Source organism: Mesocricetus auratus, unplaced genomic scaffold (genome assembly GCF_017639785.1).
Source record: "Mesocricetus auratus isolate SY011 unplaced genomic scaffold, BCM_Maur_2.0 Super-Scaffold_100029, whole genome shotgun sequence".
In the NCBI taxonomy this organism is placed as follows: domain Eukaryota; kingdom Metazoa; phylum Chordata; class Mammalia; order Rodentia; family Cricetidae; genus Mesocricetus; species Mesocricetus auratus.
Window position 1 is genome coordinate 10,657,501 of NW_024429210.1, and position 13,984 is coordinate 10,671,484.

Sequence of the window (13,984 nt, forward strand, 5' to 3'; positions counted from 1 at the left end):
CGTGCGTGCGTGTGTGCGTGCGTGCGTGCGTGCGTGTGTGTGTGTGTGTGTGTGTATGCGCGTGCGTGCGTATGCATGCGCTAGATCATTTCAATTAGAGGTGTGTCTCAGCGGCATCGGTAAGGTGGCCCCACCCATGCTGCTACAAGCACTGCTGTGATGAATCTCTCACTGTCAGCTATGGGCTTTCAACAAGCTCCTAAGAGTTCAGGAAGCTCCAAAGGGAGGCTTAGTAAGACAGGAAGTAAACAACTCATAAGTCTCAGAAGTCCCCGAAACATACCAGAGTCACAAGGCCTTTCCTCCCCCCACAGTTGTAAAAGCAGTCAGGAGGAGGAGAGAGACTCTCTTGACTTAAGGAGCTGTAAGCAAGTCATGCAGAGAGCGCCAAGATTGCAGTTTGGGTTAGCGGTCACCCTCGCTAGGGTGGGATTTTTGTGACATAACTGCTCATCAGTTCACTAAGCTGGGCTTTTAAGATAGTGTTACTTTGGTTTGCCCTTGGTAATTAGACATTGTCACACAACAAACACTCTCCACTCAGACGTGAGCACAGGAAATATGCGAGTGATCACTAAAAGGTCATAAAGTAGAAGACACGAGAGAAATAGATGTGAGAGGGAAAGGAGTAAAGCGGGAACAAACAGGTTTCTGATGAAGTGTTTAGTACTTTAATATCCAGGTCACTTGAGTTACCTGTTTGAGCAGCGAGTAACCTATAGACCTGAGAGGAGACCAGGAATCTGGTGGGCCTCCCACACTTCAGGAATTCTAAAGTGAAGATCGGAGGAAAGACACAGCTCTTCTATAACAACATGCTAACCCTTATTTGGAGATTTTCTACATAGCCAAAAATCTGATTTTTAGTATGGTATACACAATAATTCTCTTATCTATAAAATGATCTCACATAAGAAAAAGGATTTATATACAACATCAGCAGGCTGGAGAGACGGCTCAGTAGTTAAGAGCATTTTGTTGCTCTTGCAGAGGACCTGGGTTTGGTTCCCAATACCTACACAGTTGTGAGCAGTCTTCTGACTCCAGTTCCAGGGGATCCTCTTTCGGCTCCCACAGGCACCAGGCACTATTAGCAGACATTAATACAGATAATCAAACACTCACACGTGTAAAATAAAATGCAGCCCAGTAACCCAGATTAGAATCACTGTTTTTGCCACTGGGAGATATCTGGTTGGTTTAGCTCTTCAAAGATTGACCTGGCTAACATTCGGTAGGCTGAAGCTGCAAATGCCCTGCCCCCTTGCCCTACAACAGCTCCAAAGGTCCCAACACATTAAGAGAAAACGCATACATGGGCTATGTGCTACAAGAAGTTACGGCACAGTTCATTTTCACGGGCAGATTCTGGACCCCGGACAGAAATCATGGTGTAGGGTTGTGTCACAACTAAGGTCCAGAAAGGTCTGTATCCTAAATTGACCACAACTGAGGAAAGCTCCAATGCAACTAGAGCAAACCTTTGCCTTCTTTTCTATCTTCTCTGATTTCCAGACCACTGTGGATTTCAGGTATCAAGGGGTGCAATCTTGCTCCAAGAACCTACAGCAACATTGTCTCACTAGTACTTGACTTTGTCAGATATGGATATTGGGTATTCGAGGTAGATTTGAACAGGAATACAATTGTTTAAAGCCTCGGGAAATCACCTCAGAGCCACAGCAGTAGGGATAAAACAAGTGTTAGATCCAGCCTGGGCTACACAGCCAAGTAGCAGGGCAGCCAGGGTTAGGTAACAAGGCCCTGGTCCCAAAACAAACAGAATGCATTTCGTAGGGTGATAAGGTGGGTGTTGCCAGTGTGTGTTTGTTTTTTTGGGGGGGGGGCTCCTTCTAGTACGCAAAGGGTTAAAGTCTGCGATTCCAGGACAGTAGCCGAAATATTGAGACTGCGCCACAGCTCCTGCCACAGCTCCTGCTAACGAGTACCAAAGCACCCAGGCACTCACTGCCCGAGGGTTCAAGGTGAGGAAGTGGGAGGGAGTGCAGAGGGACCGGCGGAGAAACCCCGGCAGCACACAAGCACTGCGAAACTCGAAAAGAGTCGTTCATAAAGGAACGTGTGTGCTGAGGAGCTCTTTCAACCTGTCCACACCCTAGGTGACTTCCCCACCCCCCCAAAAAACGGGCAAATCCTGGGCCAAAGTGACTGCCACGCCTCGAGTCTCTGGCTCCTCAAATCCCAGAACACAAGCGCACCGGACTTCACATCGGGCCGTTTTAGGAGCGGGCGCCGCGTGCACGCGGATCAAGTTTGGATCAGATCCATGCCGACTCCGACCGCCCGGAGGGTCTTCTGCAGGCTACGCAAGCAAGGGACCCGCCCGCGCCCCTCCAGCCCGTTCCTCGGCTACGCCGCCCCGCCCCACCGCGCCCCGCCCCGCCCCGCCCCGTGCGGCCCGGCTCACACGGTTACTTGCGTGACTGACCCGGGTCGGGAGAGCTGGAGGACCGCACGGGGCGGGGCGGGGGGGGCGGGGGAGGGGGGAGGGAGCGAGAGCGCGGGCCCGCCCACTCCTCCCCTCCTCATTGGCCACAGGCCGGCGTCCATCACCCCCCGGGTGGCTCTCGGATTGGCGCAGAGCGCTCTTGGGGGACCCGAGGAGGGCGGAGGGGGGGACTCCGCGGGTCTCCCGCGGTGGCGCTTCTTCTCCTCCTGCCTCCCTGCTCAACGTCCACCCACCTTTCCCCACCCCCATCGGTTCCCCCGCCCGGGGCGTGCGCGACGGTGTCCTTAGAAGACTCATTGGGCCAGGGGCGCCGCCAGCCGCCGGGCAAGCCCCGCCGTCATTGGCTGGCCGTCACGTCCGTCAAGGCGCGCCCGGCCCCCGGGCCTCCTCGGCGCGCTCCCGGCCCCGCCGCCGCCGCCGCCTCCTCCCTCGCGGTTCTCCCCGGCCCCTGCCCCGCCCGCCCGCCCGCCCCGCCGCTCCTTCCCGGTCCGGCTGGGCGGGGACTGCCCGAGGACTCTCTTTAAAGCCGGCGAGTCACCGCCGCGCAGCCCGTCACTCCCGTCTTGAGCGAGCCGGGCGGGCGGTACTTCCCCCGCCGCCGCCGGCCGCTCTTGCTCGCCCCTGGCGTCCCGCTCTCCCTCCATGGCTGGCCGACCGCGCTCCTCCCGGGGCGCCCTCCTGCCGCACCTCGCCAGCCGCTGCAGCCCCCGGGCCGCCGCGGCATGGGCTAGACCACCCCGAGCCGCTCCGAGCCGCCGCCTGCCGTCCAGCCCGCGCGCCGTCTCGCCCCGTTAGCCCCCCGTCTCCGCTCCCCCGCCGCTCCCCCGACGGTCGGTCCACCCCGGGCGGCTTCTCCTCCGCGGGGCAGCGGTGCAGTCCCAGCGGAATCGGGTGCCCGGCCCCGCACCGAGGGACGCGCCGGCCGACGCTCGCTCCCCGCGACCGTGCCATCCTCCCGCCTGCTCGCTCGCCCTCCCGGGAGCTGGACTCGGCACCCACTGCTTCGCGGAGGGTGAGTACGGCGCGGGGTTTTGGGTGGGGTGGTCTGGAAGAAAAAAAAAAGAAGAAAAAGTGTGGCTGCCAGGGTCACTTTTGGGAAGGGGCAGGGATCGGATGGTGGCTGAGGTTCCCGGTCCAGCGTGGGTTGGAGAAGGCGACTCCCTGCTTCTCTCGTTCGCTCTCCCCCCGCCCTTGACGCCCTCCTTCTCCTGTCTCGCTGTACGTGGAGGTATTATTGCCAGACTTCCACCCGCGGGGCGTTATGCCGCTTGTAAAATAATTGGCGCTGGCGTGCTTTCTGCCTTTGGAATGCCTAAGTGAGCAGTGGTAAGTCAGCGATGCGATCCGGTAAGACCGAGTGCCCTGCAAAAAAGTGTGAAATGGCTAAAAATGGGCACATTTTCCTCCTAATCAAAGTTAACTTTCCATTCAGCGGAGGTAAAGCAAAAGGTGTTTCTAAATTGAGTACGCGGTGATTGAGGAAGAAGAGGACTTACTTGGTTGCCTAGTGGCATTGCTTAGCGGTTTTATTTTGAAGCAAATTTTATGGGTTTTCTTCAGAAAAAAAAAAGTGAACTCAGTATTCAAGGTTGTGAAATCTGAACCTGTTAGAAGAGAACAAGGTAAGATGGGAAGCCAGCATGGTATGTCCACTTCGGTTTTCCTCCGCTCTAGGGAAGCATTGCAACATAGAATTTTGTGTTTCTTAGCCACTGTACTCAGTGCAGAGCCGTATGGATAGAAGAGCAGTTTAGATTTTGTTTCTTTTGGTATGCCTTTTGTATTCTTGACTCCTTTAGACAATGTTACTCCACATGATTTCGTTAATTGTAAGTTTGGTTTCTCCATCTTAAGTGCCTCCAAACTACAGACACCTGCACCTATCTGCTTGGTGAAAATCTTGCCTATGGATCTTTGATACTTATTTTGAGGTAAAAGAATGATAAGAAATGGTTTCTCTGAACAGGATTCTGAGGTTGCTGTTTAGACTTCAGTAGTTTTAAGTTGGTATTGCCCTCTTTATATCGAGTTCTACACTAGTTGTGGACAAGATTTAAATTAGGCCAAACCAAACCAAACATGTTTTTGAAATATTAAAGTTCAGCATTGGCCTCTTAGTAGTTCATTTTCGACTTCTCTTGCAGACTAACCAGAATAAGTTGTTACTAAATTTAAGTTTAAAGAATAGACTGTTCCTGTGCTGAAATCTGCCAAGTTGCTACAGAAAGATTTCTTTTTAAAGAGCAGAGATGTGGTTATGATCAGTCCAAAGTGGTGACGTTGAAAAGTGACTTACACGGAAAATGCTGTTTTAAAGAAATGCTTGTCATCAGCTTCCAGGGCCTTCAGTGTGTTTCAGGAAGACTTACTCAAAGCCTTCTTGAATTGTTTAATAAATTTAACGTGAGACTTTTTAAAATGAGGGTGAAGCCACGCAGCATAGGGGATTGCTGTCTGAATTTGAATTTTGCCACTATCTCTCTCACTGGCTCTGTGACCTTGGACACATTTCAAACAATCTGGACTGTAGTAGTTTTCTCCAGTTGTTTCCCTAGAAAGACTTCTTAAAAGTTTTTTATTCCAAGAATTAATAAGATGGTTACCATAGACTACATTGTTGTTGGAGGATAGGTGTCTGTGTAGTATTTAAGAGTGAAGTCCCAGCAGCTGGGAAGATTGCTCAGTTGGTAGTTCATTTTCTGTGTTCAGAGTCTCAGCACTCACAAAAATGTAGCAGCCTTACTGTAATCCCAGTACTGGGAGGGAGGTGGGGACGGGGACTCTTGGGGCAAACCAGCTAGTTGGACTCTGCTAAATTGGCAAGTGCTGTCTTCAAGCAAGAGACCCAATAGAAGATGGAGAAAGAATGAGTCTCAGACAAACAAACCAGCAGACAAACTAAAATCAAAACCAGACGAAAAGAGAGGGTTCTGGAATTGGGTCCTGCAGGTTCAAGTCTCCGTAGTTCCTTTTGCTGTCTCTGTGTCCTTGGCCAGGTTAGCTTTGGATATTTCATCTGTGAAATGCTAGCAGCAGCAGTTCCCATTCCATACTGTTATGAGGACAGAATGAGTCAACATGTGCAGAGATTTTGGTGCATCATCTAAACAAGTCTACCTCTGTTACGTTTCTTGTATACAGGTGACTTAAAAAAGAAGTGTGTTTGGGAGTCCAGCCTAGGACCTTGCCTCCGTGAAAGCAAGTGCTTCCCAACTGATTTGCTCCCTTAGCCTCGGTGGCACGATTTTTTAAATAAAGAATCATTGCTGTTTAGCAGACTTTTATCGCACCTGATGTTTGAACTAGAGTTTACATGAAAGTGTAAGAAATTCCCTTATTAGAACCCTGATATGGTGGCACATTTCTGCAAGCCAGTACTCCAGAGGCAGAGAAAGCCACAGGCTTGAGGCCATCTTGGTCCACATATAAAGTTCAGTGCCAGCCAGGACTTCATAACAAGACCTAGTCTCAAAATCCCTTCAGAAAGACTAGAGAGAGAACTCAGGTTAATAAATCACTTGTCTGATAAGCACGAAGACCTGAATTAGATCCCCAGACCCCGCAAATCCGGTGGGGTCCGGTGGTGTAAGCTTGGATCCCAGCACTGCAGAAGCAGCATCAGGCTGCTGTTCATGGCCAGCTAGCTGAGCCTACTTAATAAGTCCCAGCCCAGTAAGCAGCACTGTCTCCAAAACAAAGTACTTAGGCTGTCCTCTGACTCCCAACATGCTCATCTGCACATGCATGTACCTGTACACAGGAACACACACACATACACAGAAATGAAGGAAGGACACTCAGTTATTGGGCAAGACATACCGTAATATACCTGTAACCCTGGCACTCAGGAAGCCAAGGCAAAACAATCAGAAATTAAGGCTAACAGGTATTATATAGTGAGACACTGTTTTGAAAAATGGCTTTTGGTTTATTGGATGAGTTGAGTGTCTTTCACTTTTTTTTCTTTTTGAGATAGGCTCTCACTCCAGTCCAGGCTGGCTTCAAACCTGCTTAAGCCCCCTGAGTGCTAGGGGTACAAGTTCAAGACACCATTGTTTGCATTCTTTCTTTAAATTTGCATAGTAGCCTATCTCCACCTCCATTATAACATTGTTATAGAAATCCCATGGTCATTGTTGTCTGTGGCTTTTGCCTGTAAAACTAACAGTAGCATTTCATTTCTGAGTTCATTGCTGGTGCCTACCAAAGTACCTGGCATATAAAAAGTGAATAACCATGTGGAATTAATTGAACAGTGGTTTTTTTTCCAGCTTGTTTATGAATAGTTGAGTGTACGTTTTAAGTGTAATACTGTAGAGAATATTGGTTCTTGTTGAACTAAGTTTTTACTTTGGTGTGGTGACCAATCGGCACTCAGGAAATAGAAAGGGTTTTTACTTGTTTTAGAGCTTAAACAGTAAATGAAACTTATAATTTATTTTTATTATCAGATTTTAATTCTGAAGATTAAATTGAAGTCATCTGAAAAAGCATGTCTAATATCTTCCTTTGTTACCTGACATGTCCAAGTTTTAGGCTTTCTGTCATTAAGTTGAATACTACTATTCATTGATGTTAACCACACAAATTAAGTTTTGAAAGTTTCAAAGGTGGCAGGATCTAATTCTCTGCTTTAGAGTTAATAAAGAGAATGTATGAGCCTAACGTTTAAAGGTAAAATGGCATCACTTCCTCAAGGACTGAGCTTTGCTTCTCTCCCGCGCCTTCTCTGGGACAGTCTTAATCATAATTAGCTGCTGAGGAGGTTGCTGTAGTCGTGTGGTAGAAACGGTCATGGAGGTTGTGAAACCAGTAAGTGAAACAGTCTTCAAACTTTCCCACATTTTAGTATGCATTACACAACTGGGAAATACAATTTTTTTAAATGAGCAAATTTGATGGGACCTACTACCTGCACTGTTTATAGATTCCTTCTGTTTTATTCGCCAATAAAACATAGTTTGGTTACTGTGCCCTCTGAAGTTATAAATGCAGGAATTAAAAGAAGGCTCTTCATTTCCAAGTTTTCTAACATTGTTAAACCTTCTTGACAGAATTATCTGGTTATTGTAGCCAGGTAATTCTAGGTATACAATCCTTTGTTTAATCAAATCATACTACAGTTAGTTGACCATGTTGCATTTTCATTGGCTAAAATAATCAAATTTTAGAAAACTTGTCCTCCTTTTAAAGACAGGGCCTCCTGTGTAGCCCAGGCTGTGCTCTGGTCCTCCTCCCGCTTCAGCCTTCTGAGCATTTGGATAGCAGCCATGTATCCCCCCACATCTTGCTGTTCGTGTACTTTTTCTTTAAGATGGGGTCCTCAGAGCCCTGGCTGGCCAGGAACTGTGTGGTCCAGGCTGGTCTGGAACTCTTAGCAATTTTCCTATCTCAGTCTTGTGAGTGTTGGGATTACAGGTGTGAGTTATTACACCCAGTTAATCTGAACGAAACTCTAAAATATAATTTATAAGGCTAGTGAGATGGCTTGTCAGGTAAAGGCTTTGATTAGTTACAGCTCTGAGACCCACATGATGGAAGGAGAGACCTGACCCTCAAAGATTATCCTCGTGTATACACACACACACACACACACAAACACACACACTCACTCACTAAATACATGAAATGAAATAATAAAGACCTTCTAGGCACTTAGATACAGCATGTTAAGTGTCTGGTCTGAAAATGGAAGGCGTCATCTTTTCACTGACCACATTTTAGCATGATACTGTTTTTTCCAGTGTCTGTCTTCCCTTTTACTGTGCTAAGTGGGATGGCCTGGTCTCTCTGTAGCACTCACCTCTCTTGAGCTAATGGCCCCTTTTTCTTGTCTCAGCCTCTAAAATACGGTGATTATAACAAGCATGGGCACCATGCCTGGTTTTGAAATATGGCTTTTGTGTTGTTATGGAGACAGGGTTTCTTTCTGTAGACCAGGCTGGCATTGAACTCGAGATCTATCTGCCTCTGCCTCCAGAGTACTGGGATTGAAGGTGTGCACCACCATGCCTGGCTTGAAATATGTTTTGTAAAAAAGGCTGGGCAGTCCCCCTATTCTTCTTATTTATTTATTTACTTTCGAGCCAGGGTCTCTCTGTGTAGCCTTGGCTGTCCTGGAACTCTCTATGTAGATCAGGCTGGCCTCAAACTCAGAGATCTGCCTGCCTCTGCCTCCCCGGTACAGGGATGAAAGTCATGCACTGATGCATTTAATTTTTTTTTTCGAGACAGGGTTTCTTTGTATTGTTTTGGAGGCAGCCCTGGAACTCACTCTGTAGACCAGGCTGGCCTCGAGCTCACAGAGATCCGCCTGCCTCTGCCTCCTGACTGGTGGGATTAAAGGCGTGCGCCACCAATGCCCGACTGCATTTAATATTTTTAAGTCAAAATCTGAAGGCAGACAAAATACCAAGAACATAAAAATAAAGTGTATATACATATGTACAGAGCTAGGCTTAAGACTTCTTTTCAAAACAAACAAAAGAGGAAAAAGTTAAAAAGAAAGTTACAGAAAACCTCATTCATGTGTCCTTTCAAAGGGAGTACTTAGCTTTGGGACCCCTCCTTACTCATTTATATTGCACCATTTGAATGCAGTGGAGTACACACTTGAGAGTAGAGTGGCTTGAAGGATAGGATCTATCCCAGTCGGTTCTGTGTATGCAGGTGGACAAATGAAGGCCTGTGCAAAAACTTTAAAGGTGCCCCCCTGCCTCTCAAAACGGATGGGGACTCTTTACTGTCTCCTTCTTTGTTGTAGGGTTTTCTTGTTTTGTGTTTTAAGGCTAGGTCTCATGTAGTGCAGGTTGGCCTTGAACTCCCGATCCTCCTGCCACCTCACAAGTGTTGGGATCACAGGGGTGCAGCACAACACCGGGGATTAGGAGTCTTTAAAGATTAGAAGATGAAACGGGCATGGTGGTATACGTCTTCAACCCAGGGCTACACAGAGAAACCTGGTCACAAACACAATACAAGCAGATAAATATAAAAATGGACATTAGAAGGAAACTGGGCATGGTGGCACATGCCTATAATATAGGCACTTGGCAAGTAGAGGCAGGAGGATCAGAAGTTGAAGCTACCCGGTGCGTTCAGGGTCAGTCTGGGCTTCAAGAGACACGGTCCCAGAAATACATACACACTTTGAAGACAGGGGCTTAGAGTTAGCCTGTTAGATAAATTTGTCAGAATTTAGCATAGCATACTCTTCTCTAATTAGTAGTAGTGTCCACAGCCATGTATTATTCACCATTTAAAGTGAAAGTGAGAAATACATAGAAATGTTATTAAGTCTAACCAGTATTAAGGCCAGTGAGTAGTAATTCCCCCAAATGTGAGTTTTCTAAGCAAAAATCATGTTTTTCTGACTGCTGGGATTGAACCGTGCACACCAGACACATGCTCTGCCACTGAGCTACAGCCCCCATCCTCTAGGAAGCAAATCTTTTGTTTTAAGATTTATTGTTTTAGATTATGTGTGCGTGGTTACTTTATATAGTTGTGTGCCTGTGGGCACAGTGCCTCTTGAGGCTAGCAGTATCGGATCGCCTGGAGCCGGACTTACAGGCACTTAGGTGCCAGCTAGCTGCATTCGCTCAACTGCTGTGCCATCTCTCCAGCCTGCTCCTAGGAATCAACCTAAAGAACAAAACAAAAATAGAAACAAAATTGCCAGGCAGTGACTGCACAGGCCTTTAGTCCTAGCTCTGGGGAGACAGAGGCAGGCAGAGCCCTGTGAGTTCAAGGCCAGCCTGATCTACAAAGTTAATTTTAGGACAGCCTGGACTGTTACACAGAGAAACCCTGTCTTGAGAAACAAAACCCAAACCCAAAACAAACAAACAAAATAAACTTACCTCTTCTTTCTTAATGTTTAGCAGCCAGTCACCTTAACAGCAGCTTCAATTCTCCCTCTGCTTTTGAATCTCAAGCCCATGTTTATAGGCTGGTTTGTGTGATGCTGTGAATAACTCTTTAGCACCAAAAGTTTACTTTTAATATATTAAATAGCCTGGCGGTGGTGGCGCACGCCTTTAATCCCAGCACTCGGGAGGCAGAGGCAGGCGGATCTCTGTGAGTTCGAGGCCAGGCTGGACCGACAGCCTCCAAAACAATACAGAGAAACTCTGTCTCGTAAAACCAAAATATATATATATATATATATATATATATATATTAAATAGTCAAATATCCCACCTTTTATTTAACCATTGTTTCCACAGCCCTCTTCCCTCTGTTGTAAAATTCTTTTCAAATTTCTTACTATTTCTGAATGAGTTTGTATTTATTTCTGTGTGTGTGTGCGTGCGCGTGTGCGCGCGAGTGCGTGCTCGCACATTCCTGTGTGTATTTTTTTCATTAGCTCCCTGTGCATTTCTCAATGCAGGGCATACAGAGTTGAAGCTTTCATTTTTTTTAGATTGCTTTATTAAACCAGTTGGAAAGCCTTTTCTGTAGAAAGATTTTCTTTGTTTTTTTCTTTTCTTTTCAAGACAGGGTTTCTCTGTATTGTTTTGGAGGCTGTCCTGGAACTCACTTGCTCTTGTAGATCAGACTGGCCTCGAATTCTCAGAGATCTGCCTGCCTCTGCCGCCCCCCCCCCCCCAGTGCTGGGATTAAAGGTGTGGGCCACCACCACCTGGCAATTTTCTTTGTCTCATGGATCATCTTACCTGCACAGGTTCAAAGGCCATATTGTAAACATGTTCAAAGTTTGTGAGAGGTGGCAACAAGAAGAAACTTAATGTCTTCGTTATTTACTGATTTTTCTGTTAATCTGTTTTGTGGGGTGGGGGAGACCTACAGCCTTCTTTCCTGTTGACAGTACAGTAAAGTGTCTTAGACATCAAGCTTTGTTTTGTTCTATGCCAAGTGACTGGTGCGTTTGTAAGCTTTCTTTTGTGTGTGGTGACTGCCCCAACCATGTTGAGATTACTTTTCTGAAATCGTCAAGGTGTGGGGAGGAACAGTTCCTTTTGTTTTGTTTTCAACTCTTGAAATTGAGTAGGGACATCAGAACTTGTCCACTGTGAAGTTTTCCAGACTCACAATGTTGCATGATTAATGTCCCTGTTGAAGTCACATCAGCCTTTAACTCAAATGAAATGTCTCCTGTAGGTTAGCTGATGCTGGATTGTAAGGGTTCTTTTACCTAGAAAATCACTCATATATATATATATATATATATATATTTTTTTCCTCCTCTCTTTGTGATGCTGAAAATCAGCCATAAGCAGACTACCACTAAGCTGTACTCTGGACCCAAATCCATCTTTTGAAGTAAGATTTCTGTAAAAATCTTGAGAGAAAAAAAAAGAATTCCCAAGGACCACAATCTTTGACCTGGTGGGAATGTTTCCTGGTTTTCTAAACTTTTTGATGTTATTTAGACATCACAAATCAGGTGTCCTTAAATCCATTCTTTGGAGACAGGGTCACACTATGTTGCCCAAGCTGGCCTGAGACTCCTGATCCTGCTGTGTCGGCCCTCTCAGTGAGTTCTGGAATCATAGACGGTTGCCCTGCCTGACAAGGCTGCCTGGTTCTTCCTTCTGATTTAGAAAACAATCTATTGCTACTTTTAAGATTTAATATAATTTACATTTAATTTAATATAATTTTATGTGTGTAGGTATTTTGACTGCATGTATGTCTGCACAGTTTGTATGCATGGTGCCCGTGAAAGCCAGAAGAAAATATCAAATCCCTTTCAATTGGAATTAAAATTGGTTTTGAGCCACCCTGTGATTGCTGGGGATTTAACCCCAGGTCCTCTAGAAGAGCAGCCAGTGCTCCTAACTTGTACCAGTGAGCCATCTTTCTAGTCCCTCTTGTTACATTTTACTTAATTCAAATAAAATTGGACATTGTATTTTGGAGTCCCTAAGGTGGTCCAGCTAGGCAGTGTGGTATTGCAGTGAAGGAAAGAAGGGCATATTCCCTGTCTGGAAATCAGATTCCAGAGGGCTCTGGTGGGTTCAGAGCTTGGTAGCTGCTGTTTGGAGCAGCCACAATTAAATGTTGTACACCGATGAAATGATAACAGGAAAGGATCTTTTTTTTGTTTTGTTTTGTTTTGTTTTGTTTTTCAAGACAGGGTTTCTCTGTATTGTTTTGGAGGCTGTCCTGGAACTCACTCTGTAGATCAGGCTGGCCTCGAACTCACAGAGATCCTCGTGCCTCTGCCTCCCGAGTGCTGGGATTAAAGGCGTGCGCCACCACCGCCCGGCCAGGGAAGGATCTTAATGTGAATTTTACATCCTTTGATTTTGTATAAAGGGAATCCCAGCTCCATTTGAGCAAACAGTTTTTATTTGAATTTGAGTTGAGACATCAAAACACAGCAATGTCAGTTTCTCCTAGAAATCCTAAATCTTCTGTATTTATTAACCCTGGAAAACTTTATGATGACCATGGTTTGGAATTTTTCCTAGGTTTTTATTAGACTTTTTAAATTGTTTTCCCTTGTTTCCTTTGTGACAAGCGGGGTGGGGTGAGGGTGGAGATATGGTAACAGTGAATGTTTCACAATGGGAATGTAGCCATGTAGTCCTCCCAGTGATATTAAACAATTAACGAGTTTGCTTTGCCCGGTATGCAGTGGGAGCTAAGGTTGTGTTTCAGTAACTGCACATCTGTAACTCCCTGCACAAATGAAACTGTTAGAGTTGGTTCCTTCTCAAGTAACAAAGTAACAAAACCTGTGTTTTTACAAGTAACATTGCATGTAACATGTAGTGATCATTGTGGATTATTCTGTTTTGTATTTAATACATGTCCTAGGCTCTTGGGTATAGTAAGACATGGCATCTCCCCATACTGATGCTTATGGCCCACTTGGAGACAAAAAAATTCCTGCAAAGGAATTAGACCCCTTATATTGGGCAGAATGTAATGTAACATAGGGGAAGTCTGGTGTGTGGACCATCAGTAACTCAAACCCTCGGTCCAGTAGACCTGCGTGCCCTCTGGAAGTGCAGGATGACCTTCTTGAGAGTGCATCCTTTAAGTTTGGGTAACACCGCTTAGAAGGCTTTTGTGTCTTAGACAAAGAGTAGTTTCACGTGCAGCTACACAGACTCAGCAGGGAAGCGGTGGAAAATGGAGCAGGCATCCTGGCTCCTAGCGACACTCACCGTCCCCTTGGGAAGCAGCAACTGCACCCGTGAGCAGGGTTTATAGACACAGTGTGGATATATTTTAGATTCCTGAGTCAAAAATAAGTAAACAAAGGCCCACTGCTGGGAACCGTGAAACATCGATGAAGGTGCCATAGACCAGGGGAGTTCCCCAGGAAGGATAAGGATGCAGCCTTTGGCAGTTACTAAAGGCACTTTCAACCCCAGTTTTGCCTAGGATAGCCCTATCTCAGCCAGGTAGGTATACCTAGGCCTGATGTGGCAAACTTAAGTCTGAATATATTGCTGTAATTTGTAAATAATCTTGTAAATCCCTTTGTGTTGAAACTAGCAGGCAGGCTTGTGCCTTTGTATTTACTGTTATTTGTGA

General features: G+C 46.2%; 1 protein-coding gene across 1 annotated transcript in view; it reads left to right on the forward strand.

Annotated features, from left to right (window-relative positions):
• The first annotated feature begins 3,270 nt into the window (after positions 1-3,270).
• Positions 3,271-13,984, forward strand: part of Sertad2 (SERTA domain containing 2) — a 103,101-nt gene continuing 92,387 nt past the window's right edge. Inside the window, exon 1 of the mRNA XM_013113621.3 lies at positions 3,271-3,482. The gene's annotated coding sequence lies outside the window, so the exon portion shown is untranslated. The remainder of the gene's footprint in view (positions 3,483-13,984) is intronic.